We start from the raw sequence: 15,744 nt of genomic DNA on the forward strand, positions 1-15,744 counted from the left end.
CCAAGGCAATCCAAGCTATTCAAGCTCTTTACTTAGATCCCACAGCCAGAATCTCGATAAATGGGAAATTATCAGAGCCAATTAGTATATCACGTGGGACGAGACAGGGATGTCCTTGCTCCCCACTGCTTTTTGCCATCTGTACTGATCCCTTTATTAAGAAAATAGAAATCAATCAGGATATTCAGGCTATGAGTCGGTTCTGTGTAGAAACCAAGATCATGGCCTACACTGATGATCTAGCCGTAGTGACCCCTGACCCGGATTCAGCTATTAAAGCTTTGGAATATGAGGCTCAAGAGTTTAGGAAAGTATCTGGTTATGCACTTAACAGCGAAAAAAACGCAGATTATTCTAAATGAAAGAATAAAATGGGAAGACAACAGGGTGGTACACAAAGCCAAGTACCTGGGGGTTACTATTGTTGCCGATATAGATTCCATTGTAACAGAAAATCTGACCCCACTGGCTGCAGAAACAAAGAGGTCACTTAACCTGATTAACAACCTTCACTTGACCATAGTAGGGCGCTGCAACGTTTTGAAAATGGTATTTTTTCCTAAATTGCTCTATTTTTACAGGGCTATTCCTCTAGAGTTTAATAATCTAATGTTTCAAAAAATGTGAGCAACTCTTTTCCCAATTCATCTGGGCCTATTCTCAGTCTAGGAGGGCTTTTAAACTACTCTCTCTTCCTCGTGACAGAGGAGGTTGGACGCGCCCCAATTTAAGACTCTATTATTGGGCTACAGTATTGCAATACTGTGTAGAATTACTACATGAACATCCAGACACGGCTTCCCCGGGACTTCTGTCTCCCTTTACTTTTTTCTTGGAGAGGAGGCCGGTGGCTGTTTCTGGCGGCAACTCGAATTCGGCTATTATAAGCGGGTCAGATTCAAGACTCTGCTGAGTGCATACCGGGTATTTTCTAATGTACGTAAACTCCTTGGATTAGGCAGATTACATTTTTACACTCCCTTATGCAATAATCCTAACTTTACAAGCTATATTTGGGAAAACATATCTTCAGAATTGGTATATGGCGGGAATCTCAAAACTTGGAGACTTACTTACCTTGAAAGGAGTCTGGTCATTTAGCGACCTTGAATTGCAATTTAATTTGAGTGAGAACCAGGCTTTTAACTATATTGCTATAAAGAATTTTCTGTCACGTAAGGCTGGTGGGCTGGCGGGGTTTGCAAAAATAGAGTTGATCGATAAGTTACAGGGTTCTGGGTTACCTCAAATTGGGTCCATCTATTTGGCCCTCAATAGCCGTATGTCTGATGATCTGGACAAAATACATAATAAATGGCAACAGAAATTAGATGTTCCTTATAACACATTTCGTCTCGCTCTAAGCCTTGCTCAGAGCGACCTGTTGTCAGCCAAGTTGCAGGCGCAATTTTATAAGACTGGCTTTTTCCTATATATTACACCTAGCAGAATTGTTAAATCGGGCACAGTTAAAGGAACACTCTGTCCTAGATGCTCGGAGTTTAGAGCTGACTCAGTTCACCTATTCGCTACTTGTCCGAAACTGAAACCACTCATTGATAAAATACAACAATTTCTAAGCAGGATTCTAGTACAAGACATCCAGATAACTCCAGCTACCATTTTGCTAGGTGTACAGGATACGATTAATAGAAAGAATGGGAAAGCATTAATATTTGTAGCCATGATTATACTTAGGTTATGTATAGCTTCTGCCTGGTTAGATCCAAATCCCCCTCTGTTTTCTCAATGGTTGGCTAGATTGGTAGTGACCCACAATCTGGAAAAAGCCATTTATGCTAAGAAAGGCATTAGGGGAAGATAAAAGGCTTGGAGATTTGGGAACAACTAAATACGTGGTTAAGCCAGAAAAACACCTAAGGGACTCTAAAATTTGTGTTGGACAGTGTAATATCTCGTTGTTCTTTCCTTTAAGTGCTTAAATCTTACCTAGGATTGGCTATTTAAAACTCTTCTTCTTTTTTAGTGGTTGCTTTTCTGTAATCTGCACTACCACTGTCAATATTTGTACAGATGCTGTATTGAGATGGTTTGAATCTGATATATTAAGGCTACTCCTGGAAGAATTAGTATTTATACTGGTGGATTTAAGTCTATTTAATGCTAATAAATATTGAACAAAGGAGAAGGTGCTCCTCACATCGTGTTTTCTCCCACTGTTGTAACAACTTATTGTATTTATTTGTCGTTTTGGGTGGGGGGTAGTAATGAATTTGTCTACGTTGAATATAATTCTATGTATTGCAACTATTCTTAAAATAAATAAAAATAAAAGGAAAAAGAGACAGTGCCCAAAACTGGAGACACCCGGAATCTCCCAGTATTTCTAAGTGGAAGGCCAATTTAGATACTTGTTTCACACTCGAAAAACCCACATATATGAAGCACATGAATGTCATCAAGAGAGCACTAATTTAGGCGAACTGGATGCAATATAGAGAAGGTACCATTACATATATGAAGGAAATTTGTAGGTCTATTGAGAATGTCAGTTAGTTAATAAATCCTGTTGGCGGGTGGGAAGTGTGCTTAAAATGCCAAATGAGGTTCTGTCATATACAACATAGGCTGGATTTGTAATCATTATGAAGGGATTTGCGTGGTGAAAATTCTGTAATTATGCCAATTGTGTTCTTTGAATAAAAATGCCAATAAAAAGAATGCTTTAAAAACCGTAAGTCAAGCTTTAGTCCTGGCAGTGTTGAATATTTATTTATCACAGATTAACTGAAAAATGAGTTAGCCTATGATCTGGTCCTTGCCATCATGGATGTTTACTAATCCGTAAACAGGGTTTGTTCCACCGTTTTGCAAGAAAGTGTGTGGATGACCTGGGTTCTCTTTGGCCTGGCTCCTTTTCAAAATTACTTCTTTTTCACCAATTCTAAACCTCTGGGAGATTTGGTAAAAAATAAAACGAGCTTCATGTCTGCTATTTCTTTAACAGGTATGTGGTGCTGTGGAGAGTGTTAATATTTACTAGGAAACAATCAAGTAAACAAACTAGGATTTTCTCATGGCCATGAAGCAACTTCAACAGCTGCTTCACCCACTTGAACTTAGATAAATGCTTCACCCACAAGTGATTTATAACTACCTTGAGGTCATGATAGTTTTGTAGTGCGCGGTTCTCAATTAACAACGACTCTGGACATTTGCTCTGCTTTAAAAGTTAACACAAGATACACGGCTTTGAGAAAAGACTTTGCCAGGAGATTAAATGATTCAACCAAGCATCAGCAGTCTACTTCTTAACAATTTGGACTGAGTCCTAGTCCCAATCACAGCACTCAGCACCATGAAATGAGTGCCTGTCCAAACTCTATCAGCAACTGCTGATTTGAATTTTAAGTTTAAGACTCAAGCCTATCGACTGGCCCATCAGTGCCGGCAAATGACTCTGTTGCGTGCATCTCAGCAACACTAATAGGGATGCCTGTAATGTCTACCTGGTAGTGACTTGGGATGACTCAAAAAGCAGGGAACTTATGCATCCACCCACCAAGAAAAATTATAAAAATGATAAAGACGTGATGGATGCTCAATTTTAGCACCATAATGCAATTAGCTACAAGTTGTACTGAAAGGCCATTACATCTAGAAAGGATTTCTGTTCAGTGAAATCTATAGTTTTTAATGCACTCATCCAGGTCTTGTTGTCAAGAGTGTGCATACATAACTTGCAAGTGCAAGGAGCTGCATTTAAACTCTATACATGAACACGTATCCTCTACAACAAATACCTTGAGTTAATTATAAAACATTATATTTTATCAAGAATACCTACAGAAAAACATCTCTGCACCATCAATAAAACACCATGAACCAAAAAAATACCTCTCCTTCTATACCTTGTTAGGGATGTAGGCCTTTTATCTGCATTGCAAAAGATACACCATCCTCGCCGGTCGGGGAAACCTTGCTAGCCTTTGAGGTTCTTGGGGATACATACCCTTTGCAAGCAGAGCACAAAAACATTGTTTCAGTTTTCTCGATATTCACAATTAGAAAAGTATATAGAAAACATATTTACATATTACACAAACCTTTTAAACAAATAAAAAGGGATTCATGGCACATAACCAAACTCAGGAGTTATGCCGTGTCCTTGGAAAGTAAACAAGCTGGATACAGCAAATTTTCTATTGTAAAGAACAACGTTATTGTGTCCTCCTTTCTTTCAATGTGGCAACAATTGAATTTACAGGTTTTTATATGCAAGAATAAGTAAGACACAATTGCTTGTTGAAAAAAAGCTTTGTAAATCTGGCTGCATATTTCACCATCAAACAATCAGGTTTCTTATAAAGCGCGACTACTCACCCGTAAGGGTCTCAAGGCACTGAGTGGCGGGGACGGGGGGGGTTCTGGTGTTCAGTCGAAGACCCAGGTCTTGAGGTCCTTCCTGAATTACAGCAGCGAAGGGGATTGCCTAATTTGCAGAGGCAAGGAGTTCCAGGTCTTGGCAGCGAGATAGGAAAAGGATCCTCCTCATGATGTGGTCTTGAGGATCCTTGGAATGGTGGCCAGGGCCAGTCGGGCTGAGCTGAGATGTATGGTAAGAGTGTAGAAGGAAAGGCGGTGTTTGAGGTAGTCAAGACTGCCATTGTCGAGGGCTTTGTAGGCATGCAGGAGGAGCTTGAAGGTAATTCTTGTGTTGAATTACACATTTATGAAATAGTGCATAAGTATCCTCTCAGACAAAAGTGGTTTGCTAAAAAAACGATTTTGGGAGGCATGAGCATCTGAGGGACGCAGTCTCAGCAGCAGAGCCTCCAATGTAGCAGTTGCTTCTATTGGCTCTTGGCACTTCATCGATTACCAAATCCAGTTCCCTTATGGCACAGGTGGGCATCACACATTAGTTCTGGTGCAACTGTTAACTGCTTCCACTTCTCTTGTACTCTGCTTTGCACAAGTGGCCTTCCACTCTTCTGTTTGGGAAACATACAGTACATACCATAAAGCCCTCTCAGTTAAAGAGTTAATTGGCTCAATATATCATTCAGCCAGACTGAAAATTATATTTGCATATTTTGACTTCTTTTCCATGCGAGTCACATCTTAATCCAGTTCACACATGTTATGATTGGTGATTCTCTTTGCCAAGCCATGCAGTATTCTCGAAATTCTCCAGAACATCACTTTCGCTTTTCTATGGATAATTACATACAGCTACTCCTCTCCCCCTTCTCTTTGTCACAAAACTCAGAACTGGTGCCTTTTTTCATTCAGGAACATCTTTATTCATTTTACACTGCAGTCTTGGCATTCTTCTAAAGATCGGATTCTGGGTTGCTAATTTCTTCACTCAACTGCAACCGAGATTTCTCTCACCTTTGGATCCATGCAGTATGGGTTGTCTGTAGACATCTGCGCCAGCCACTTATAAGCTCTCTGCATTGACTCGGCTTTGAGATCTTCCTTCTCTCAAAGAGGTGGTGTAAGTTCCAAACACGTTCCTATATGACTCGAATGTCAATTATTGTGCTGGCTTGTTTTGGCGGTACAGTCAATAGAATGAATTGCTGGTCCAGGCTATCTTAGTCACTGTAGCAGACCGTCTGAAGAAATAGGCCGGAATCCTCAATTTTTCCCCTTAAAGTCTATCACTTCCGTATTATTCAGCAGTTAATTCCTTTGAATGGTCTGCACATGCAAATCAATTTTATGCAAATAATTGTGCTTGATTCAGTCGAATATGCTTACACTTGAGGTAATAAGGGTGATTTATGGTCAGATCAGCTGCAGACTCACCCTAACTGGTGGAGGGGCCCTGCACCCCCACCCTTTTCCCAACAAGAATAGTATTTGTCAGACTGAGCAAAAGTCAACCAGACAGACACTCTTCTTGTTTAGGTCAGGCAGCGAGGTGGTAGATATGCGATAAATGTGCAGGCTCCTAGCTGCCTGATCTGAACTTTGCCGTGCTGAAGAGGTCCCAGCTCTTGTGGGCGCAACTTCTTCAACCTGGTAAAGCACCTCAAGACCCTTCCCCTCCTGATGACGGGGAGACCTGGGTACTTCCGTTTTAAGCCCTGAAGAGCCCAGGACCGAGTGTCTATAACCGACACCTCATCACGGAGTAGAGTGGGGTGTGCGACTCTCACTGACCCCATCCCACTCTGTACGAGGTAGGGACTACTGCCTCCCCTTATTGACTGACCTTGGAGAAGGTGTCAGTCCCAACCCTTGTGGGACCTCCAAGGCTTGCATCCCTGAGAGCTGCAGGAGGTATGTGTAATTTATTTTAATGTTTGGTGTATGCATTAATGTATGAATGCTTGGAAGTGAGTGTTGTGAATGGATGTGAGTGTGTGTGTCCCGCCCACCCCCTTCCCTGCTAAAATTACCGGCCACCATTGTGTGAGATACTGACAAAGCTTTTTACATTTGAGAAAACTGCATAAATATTGGTTGCTCTACATTTGAACTTCTACATGTATAGAGCTGTTGCAGTTGAAACAAAATCATTATGATTTATTAAAGTTTGTTTTCTGGCTTAGATTTAATTAGGCTTCAGTTAGGCCTCAACGCCATCTTTGTTCAAATCGATGCTGAATCACGATGTTCATTGCGGTGTTTATTTATCTCGCTTGACTACATGTAGCAAGACGTGCACTGTTTGTTTTGTATGATGTATTGTTCTTGAAGATCTAGCCTTCTTCCTACATTCTCAAGGTTCTTCTTGCTACAACTCTGTATTGCATTCAATGACTATGGTTTCTTGTTGTTATTTAAGTAGCTTGTTCTAACCCCTCCGGGTGACATTTACTCAGAAGAAGCAAATCAATATTCACGTAGTGGTAAAGTGCTGAAATGGTCGGGTCATGTGACAGTTAAAAAATAAATGAATTAAGATTTGTTGAATTACTGTTCACACCATGCTGATTCTGCAGATTCTATAATTTCTTTGCAAGAAAAGTGTATTATAAACCCTTGAATTTGGGAGTGAGCCATGAGCTTTAGTCTTCTCTAGGGATGCTGTCTTGTTTAATGCATATTTGAGACTCAGTCTATTTCTGATTCTGCTCATTATTTTGACGTACTTCTTTATTGAGAGCCTTTATGGCAAATTAATTTTTTTTTGTATCTTTTTATTTGCATTTCAAAAACAATTAACACCAAGACTTCTTTACAAACAGTTTTTTGCCTCAGAACAGCTCGATATGACACATGATCAAGCAATACCACAATGAAAAGATATGACAATTCAGATTTCTACAGTCACTGTTCCACAGGTCGGACGAGTCACTGATACACCCCAAGATTAATCCGCTGCACTCTGTGTGTCTTCACTGGATTGCCTTTGTAAATAAACACGTTACGGCTGCCAAATGCCTATGGGTTTAGAAGAAAGCGGCAATTCCTCAGCATAGAGTTCCAGTGTCTCTTTACAGTAAAGCGTGTCTCTGATCCAGTTCGCAACAATTGGTGCTCGTCTACTGCCCCATGTTATGGAAACTCCCCTCTTAGCCATGAGCAGGGCAATACGTACAAATTTCCCCAGAACTCCTTTTACATGAGGTACGTAGCTCAGAAGACATACTAAAGGTGTACACTGGACATCCGAACCAGACATTTCTTTTATGTGTTGCACCACTCGCTCCCAGTAGCCAGCCACCCACCCTCCCGCACTCCCAGGCGAGGTGCATACACTCAGCTTCCATCTGCCCACAACGTTTGCACCTGCTATCGTCCCTCAGACCAAATTTGTGTAGACGCAGGGGCGTGTGGTATGTCTGGTGTAAGTATTTAAAGTGTATGATGCAGAGGTTCCCGTTGGGGGAGAGTTTACTAGTGAGGCTACACACCTGCGCCCAATTCTTCAGAGGCGTGGGCAGCACCGCCTTCCACCTTGCCAGACTCACGTCTGGCTTACCGACCTTCTCATCTCTTATTGCCTGGTACAGCCTCGTGATTAGCTTCTTACGTGTGGGGGTGGTCAGTAGCATTTGAAGGGATTGAAGAGTCGGCGGCTCCGCCAGGTATGTGGGATAGCGCGTTCTGATGGCAGTCGGTGTATGGCAAAACGAAAGAGCAGCGTGGGATTGATGACGTATTGTAAATCTGCAGTGGTCAGGAAAGAGCCACCCGGGTAGAGGTCTTGCATTGTAGTCAGTCCCGCCTGTCTGAGCAAGAGCATGGGGCCGGTTTCCTGTGTCACCGAGATCGCAGCGTGATAGTCTATTGTCATCGCAGGGGCGTAGAGTGGTAGTTTGTTCGCTAGCTGCCCAATAGTATGCCAAGCCGCTATCGTAGTGTCAATTGTGTTTATTTCCGTTCTTGGGGTGTCGCGCCGTGTGTGGGTGAGGATACTGCGGAGAGGAACCGGCGATGCGTCAACCGCCACATGGGGTATGAAGTTGTGTGTATTTATACAGTAGTACGCATATTGCGCCTGCGCACTGAGGTAGTATATATACGGATCCAGCACACTAAAGCCCCCTTTAGCATAATCTAGTGTGATAATGTCCCAGGCCACTCGGGCCTGCTTACCTCCCCAGATCAGCCCGAGTATAGAGGTACGTAGCGTAGTGAAAAACCTCTGCGTCAATTGTATTGGGATGTTGGAAAAGAGATACAGGAAGCGGGGAAGCACCACCATTTTGATGATAGTAATACGGTCCGCAAGGTACAATGGCAGTGCTATCCATGTATCTATTTGATGATCCACCGCGGTGCAAGCCCACCCATAGTTCTCCCTAACTACTATTTCAGGGTCCCGGTGGACCCAGATTCCCAAGTACTTAACTGCATCTGCGGTCCATATCATCGGGTACACCAGAGGAAGTGCTGAAGTGACTGCAGTCAGAGGAATAATTAATGACTTATCCCAATTGATTGTAAGACCTGAGATCAATCCGAATCTAGTATACTCCCGTAGCACCTGTGCCAAACAACGCTCAGGGTCTTTAAAAAACCAGACCATATCATCGGCATAAAGCGAGATGCCGACCGGTCATTGGTTGAAATTTAGGGCGGTCTCTCTGTGTCTCTGCCGTATCGTTCACGCTAATGGCTCGATGGCAATGGCAAAGAGCAGTGGCGACAAGGGGCAGACCTGACGGGTACCTCTCTCGATAGGAAACGCCTAAGATGTTAGTCCTCCAACACAAATTCTAGCCGATGGATCCGCATACAAAATCCTAATCCAACCCAAAAACACTGGCAGGAAGCCCATACGTTGTAGGATGCGAAACATGTAATTCCATTCTATAAAGTCAAACGCCTTGGCTGCGTCAAGCATGACCGCCGCAGCGCGCAGGTTAAAGAACGTGCATCATAGCAAAAATGGTTCGCAAATTGTGAGACGTGGAGCGTTCCGGAATAAAACCAGATTGGTCTGGCAAGACCAAACACGGCATAAATGGCTGAAGTCTCGTGGCAAGGATCTTAGCTAGTATCTTTGCATCTGTGTTGATCAAAGACAACGGCCGATAAGATTCACAGGCCTCCGGAGCCTTATCTTTCTTCAAGAGGGTAATAATAAGAGCCTGCCAGAGGGACAGAGGTAGCACACCAGCCTCATGGCCCTCAGCATACATCTGCAATAAATATGGAGCCAGAAGATCCACGTAGGCTTTGTAGAACTCCGCAGTTAGACCGTCTGGACCAGGAGCCTTTGCGTTCGGTAGAGCGCATATCGCGGCCTTGATGTCCACTATGTCTATAGGTTGACTCAAGTACTCTCTATGACCATCAGCCAGCCACGCACAAGCAATATTTTCCAGGTATTCTTGGGATGCGGAGTCCGGTCCTGCCCCGCGAGATGTATACATACCAGCGTAATAGTCTCTAAACTGTTCCAATATACTCAGTGGAGTGTAGTACTCCCCACCTTGTGAGTCAACTAGTTTATCAATATGATAATGGTCTTCACGTGCCTTAAGCTTTCCAGCCAATGTGCGGCCCAGTCTCCCGCCCTCCCCATATCGCCTGGCCATATGTCTACAGTTAACATATCGTATTTCCGTTTCCGCCGCCGTGTCGTACTCATGAATCAAAGTTTGGATGCTCGATAATGTATCGAGGGAGGGGTTAACTGTATAGGCTCTCTTGAGGTCTGTTAGAGAGGCTTCTATCTTGCTCAGTTGCGCTCTTAGACCCTTCAATATGCCAGCGGCAGTGCTCATGCAGACTCCCCGGACCGTTACATTGAACGCTTCCCACAGTGTGGCGGTGCTATCAACAGTACCCTTGTTCTCTAAAAAGTAATTTTCTATTGCCTTGCGAACAGTTTCATTGTATACTGGGTCAAGGAGCGCTTCTGATCGGAAGCGCCATATGAACGAGCGATGGGTTAGAGTGGGGATGTACAGGGCGAGTTGCACAGGATTGTGGACCAAAAGCGTCCATGGGTGATTGATAACCTGCGTCACCCATTCCGCTGCATTCTCGCTTAGTAGCCAATAGTCCAGTCTGGACCAGCTATTGTACGCAGGCGTGGAATGTGTGCCCTCCCTTATTGTGGCATTACGCAATCTCCAGATATCCACCAGTTCAAATTCCAGCATAGCCTGATGAACACTACGAGCTACTCTAGGGGTACGATTGCTCTGTGGGTTGAACTTGTCCAATGCAGGGTCCAGTTATGTGTTGAGGTCCCCCCCCCCCACACTATAGCTGTCTCAGGCCACTGTCGAAGTGTACTGTACATACGGTGAAATACCTCCGGCTCATTCACTATGGGACCGTATATTATTATGAAAGTAATTAATGTGTCCCCTGGTTTGCCCTGTAGCATTGCGCATCAGCCTTCCTCATCAGTGTAAGTTAGGTGAGGCGTAAATGGGATGCCCTTCTTGAGAAGTATGCTGACCCCCCTGGCATAAGACGAATTTGAGGAGGCTAACCTGAACCCCGCCCAATTACGCGCAAAGTGTGCAGCTGAGGCCCTGGTCAAGTGCGTTTCTTGTAGAAATGCGATTTGGGTACCATGGCGGTTTAAATATGCACGCACCTGCCGGGATTTCTTCGGGGAGTTTAGCCCTCTAATGTTCCACGTCAGTAGTTTGTAGGTCTTACCCACAGATCCTTGTGGTAGAACAGTTTACAAGCACATTAATCATCTGAATGTCATATTGTTGCAAATAAGCAATACAGTATACAAGCATGGTGTCAATATACTCTCGAAAAACTTTCTGTGTCAAGGCTGTATAGGTGTAATGCTATTTTCAAACCCGCAATGCCACCTTTGCCACCCCCCTCCCACTCCAACCTCCCAATCAGGTCGAGATACCAAACCCCTCCCCATTCCAATGATTACCCCGAACTATATCAAAAAGTACAACCAAGTAGGGGTTCACCCTCTAGGGGGGAGGAACAGCCGCAAACACCCGCCAGTCGGCAGGGTGGCCAGGCTGCATTGACGATGTGACAAATCCCTCTCGAAGAACTCTGAAGGAATAATGAACAATGGAGCATCCCTCTAATGCTGCCCAGAGAAACATCAACGTGGGCTCAGAGACTGCCACACTGTGCCGTGGTCATATCCCCAAGTCACTCCTTACAATCCAGACTGATATCAAGATAAACAATAGCAACCAGAGCAGACAGATATCTCTACATCTCTAATGAGAACAAGTGTAATTAGGCTATCAGTCTGCGTCACTGTGAGACGGCGACGAGGTCAAGTTTTTGGGGGCAGTCTTGTCAGAATTGCGTTAGCAGAGATGTTTTGCAAATTTCAGGGCCGATTTAGAGTCCGTGAAGAAATGAGCCTGATCTTCATGGGTGATCTTCAGTTTGGCTGGATACAGCATAGCGTAGGGAATGGAGGCCGACTGCAAGATTCTTTTAACCGGCTGAAACTCCCTTCGAGCAGCCTGCACTGACAGGGTGTAGTCCGGAAAAAATGATAGGGTGTTGCCTTGATGGGCGACAGGACTTTTAGCCCTGGCTTCCCGAAGTATAGTATCTCTGTCCACATAGTTGAGAAAGCGTGCTATAATCGGGCGTGGTGGCGCCCCAGGAACCGGTCGGGGACCACGTGATCGGTGCGCCCTCTCGACGATCATAACCGGAGACAGCACCGAGCCGAACAGCTCGCGGAGGAGGTTGTCAATGTAGGTCTCCATTTTTTAGATGGCCGTCGATTCCGGAAGACCAAGAATCCGTATGTTGTATGGATCACGCCTCCAAATCTACGTTCTTCAACTTTATGACCTCCAGCCCCTTCTCCATGTTCAGGACCTGCATCCTCGTTTCAGCAGTGGCATCATGCGTATCCGACAGTTTATTTTCCAGGACATCCAGTCTTGTTTCATGCACGTCCACCTTTTTTAACTGCGTCGAGGCTGGTCACAAGGGCATCTATCTTGCTATCGATGGTTTTCAGGCCAGGGCGGACCTTGAGCAATATCAAATCCTCCTCCGGGTCATCCGCATTATCCGACGCCCCCTGTACAGCGCCAGTCTCCATCGGTGTGTCCGCCGTGCGCGTGTGTCTCTTGCTCTCAAATGGGAGTCTGGGTTGTTTGGGGTCTGTTTTGCCCATGTTCCTAGAGTATCAGCGCCGCAGCTGGCTGTATCTTGCAATATATTACACAGTGGAGCGGCAGTGACTGCTTATAGCGGAGTGTCAACCCAAACAGAGTGCGGCAAAGTTATAGATGGCCAGCTCAATAAGGTGTGCCCTAAGCCGCGAGACAGAGATGTAGTTTCCAACAGTCCAGGCAGCCCAACCCCGGCCACATCCAACCCGCTCCCTGACAGTCACACAAGGAAGGGGCTGCAGCTTGTAGTGTACTTCATAGTTGAATGACAGTCAATGATGGCAGCAGAGTGACAATCCAGACAGATTTCAGCAGAGACAAATGGGGCCAGCTCAGATAGGTTTGCGCTCAGCAGCGAGACAAGCAAGCAGACACCTCCGGCCCGACCCCGATCACAGCCAACTCGCTCCCCGGCAGACTGACAGGGGAGAGCAGTCACAGCTCAGTGTACAGGCCCATTTGTGGTCAGCCAGCAGTGTTGCTCAAGAGGGGAGCAGACTCAGCTTAGCAGCGTTATCCCCCAAGGCCTCTCACGGTTTCAAGCACCTGGCAATAGCGAGCGCTATAACAGAGGATTCCAGCCCGCGCGCCGCGTAAGGTTAGACCGGAACCGGGCAGCCCGCACACCACCAGAACAGCCCCCCCGCAAGTCCTACGGGGGGGAGACTAAGCGATGCCCACTGCTCCCCGCGCCCCGTGCACAACCCCCAGCAGCAGTATAGGGAGGGAGCACCTCACATGTAGGGGGCAGGCTTGACCCACAACTCCCGCTAACGCGGTACCAGCAACAGACCCCTCAGCACCTCAGCAGCAGGGCAGGCCCGGGCTGGCCAGCACTGCTCAGCCCAGTGTCGGCCGAAGAGGGCCCCGCCGCTCCAACCTGACAGGCGTCTGGCTTCCGTGAGGGGGAAGGCTCACAGCTCCGCAGTCCTCTTCAACAGCACCCCACCATCGCTCGCGAATCCCCTGCAGTCCTCTCCGCCGGCCTCCAGCAGACGGTGAGTGCCATTCACGATCCACAGACTTCCGCACACTGCTTCAAGATGCGGTCCCTGCCCCGCCGTGCGCCGCAAACACAGTCGGTGAGGTCAAAGCATCCACATGGCTGTCGGAGAACGTCTGCTCCCGTAGCTTCGGTTCAGTAGGCTGTGGCCATTTTCTCGCCAGCTCCGTCGCTCCTCGCCCCCCCTCAGTTTAGGAGCTTATCGTCTGTTTCAAGCTCACACACAGAGTGCGGCCACTAGAGCGGACAAGGTCTAGCAACCAGGGCAGACTTATTCCTCGAGGGCAGGATGGGTTTTCAGGATGGTATTGGCCGAATGTTGCGGCCTGGCCTGCGGAGCATCCTTAGCAGGCAGCTATCTCACAACGCGCCGTAACCACGCCCCCCATATTTAAATGAAATTGTTGCTGCATCTGCATTTTCTTAATTTCTGTACTGCACTTTGAAATTGTAATAAACTTGCATGGTTTTCCTAAATTCCAAATAGATGTCCTTTTTTGAGCCAGTCCTTTCTTATTGATTGTATTAGCAATGCTATTTTGAATCTTATTTCTGGGGACACTGCCTCGTAGATTGTGAGGTTAACACCATCGCCAGTCCACAATTTCGTGTGTGCCACTATCATGCAGATTACCTAGGGGTACAGCTCTGCCACAATATAAAAATGTTACCGGGAAAAGAGTTACCTTTCTAACTCTGAGGTGTCCCTGTTGATACTTATTCAGCTCTCTGTGCCACTAGTCCTCCTCTAAAACATTACCTTTAACAACTGTTTATTAGGTGATTAACTACAACAAAAATAAAAGCAGTTGTATTTCTACAACACAGCAACACATGCTAAATCAAAGGAGATGCATACTACATCATTTTGAATATGAACCACATATCGTGACACTAGTGAGAAAATCACAGCTGCCCTTCAAAAGCAGATGAGGGAGGAAGAGAAAGCATGAAAATGCTATAATTAAAATAAACACTCATATTTTAATAGGATAGCAAAATGTCCTGTCAGTGAGACTCCTGAGGTAGCACCAAACCCAGGGTAGAACTCTACAACAAACCACGAATGGCACTGCAGCACTTAAAAATAACAAGTTCAAGGGTGAAGCTCAACCTTTCAAGTCATCTAGGTCCCTTACAAAAGACTGGGCGGACTCGTAAATGTATCTCTTCCTCTGCCACTCCACTTTGTCTGACTGTCCAACCCACAGAAGCTTGGATTCCTCTGCTGTTAAACTCACTCTTAACTTCCAGCAACGCGATTATTCTCACAAGAATGCTTGGACTTAAGGCTGGGTAAAGTAGGGGGGCGCTAGGTGGCGCATATTCAAGATGGCCGCACACCTGTGAAGCTCTGGTGGTCTGGCGAGATAAATCCATCAATTATCCTTTATTACCACCAAAGATCGGCATGAAAGACGAAGATCTGGCTGCTGAGATGGAGCTTCACCCAGGGTGAAAAAATCTCGGCTCGTTGTGGAGCGGAGACGCACCTAGAGCGTGTGGTGCTTGCTAGGGGACTGAGGCGCTGTGGTCGTGGCTCTCTGGGGCGGTGCGCGCTGCGCTACTGGAGCCCCAGGGATCCCACGTGGCGCTGGACCCTGCGCTCTACATTGATTGCCCTGTGTATGCTGGTGGAACATAGGGGTGAGCAGAGGGCAGGTCTGCACTCCGAGGAGATTCCACGCGGGGAAAACCCTCCAAAATATTAGACGACAGCGAGAAAATCGAGAACAACACAACGATAAACAGAGGGGGCAGAGGCGAGCCGCCGATCGGGAGAAACGAAGAGACGGCGAAGGAGCGCGAAAAAGTAATCAGCGACATCTTTATCTGCTGCCCACGACGTGGACGTAAGGTCAGTGCGGGGAGTGGGGGAGCCCCAGTATCCGCGGAATACCCCCCTCAACTGAGATTGCTTGTCCGCTACAAGCTCTTGGCCCTGGATGTTTGTCGCGGGACGAATTCCCCCCAGGCGAGCTGCCGCTTTTTTTTAAGTGCAACGCCCACTGCATCATACTGTACCCCCCCTGGACAGCACTGGGCTTGCTGGGGAACATCCTCTGGCTCCCGCGGAGCGAGTGTTACAGCCTGAGAGCGGGAGGGCGTCGGACCTGGATGCGGACGGCCTGAGACACTGGTGGTGCGCATGTACATTGCGCCCTCAGGAAGACAAGCCTCGCAGTGACACAGCAGAGGGACCCCTGCACGAGGTTGTTATAA

At 46.2% G+C, this 15,744-nt stretch overlaps 1 protein-coding gene across 6 annotated transcripts in view; it reads right to left on the minus strand.

The window, feature by feature from the left end:
* LOC146822994 (uncharacterized) overlaps nucleotides 1-15,744 on the minus strand; it is a 291,184-nt gene that overhangs the window by 231,857 nt on the left and 43,583 nt on the right. For 4 of the 6 annotated variants that reach the window (XM_085607177.1, XM_085607182.1, XM_085607179.1 and 1 more), the window contains one exon: nucleotides 3,873-3,974. The exons of the other annotated variants lie outside the window; for them this stretch is intronic. The gene's annotated coding sequence lies outside the window, so the exon portion shown is untranslated. The remainder of the gene's footprint in view (nucleotides 1-3,872; nucleotides 3,975-15,744) is intronic. 6 annotated transcript variants of the gene reach the window in all.

This window comes from Triturus cristatus, chromosome 5_2, assembly GCF_964204655.1.
Source record: "Triturus cristatus chromosome 5_2, aTriCri1.1, whole genome shotgun sequence".
NCBI classification, from domain to species: Eukaryota; Metazoa; Chordata; class Amphibia; order Caudata; family Salamandridae; genus Triturus; species Triturus cristatus.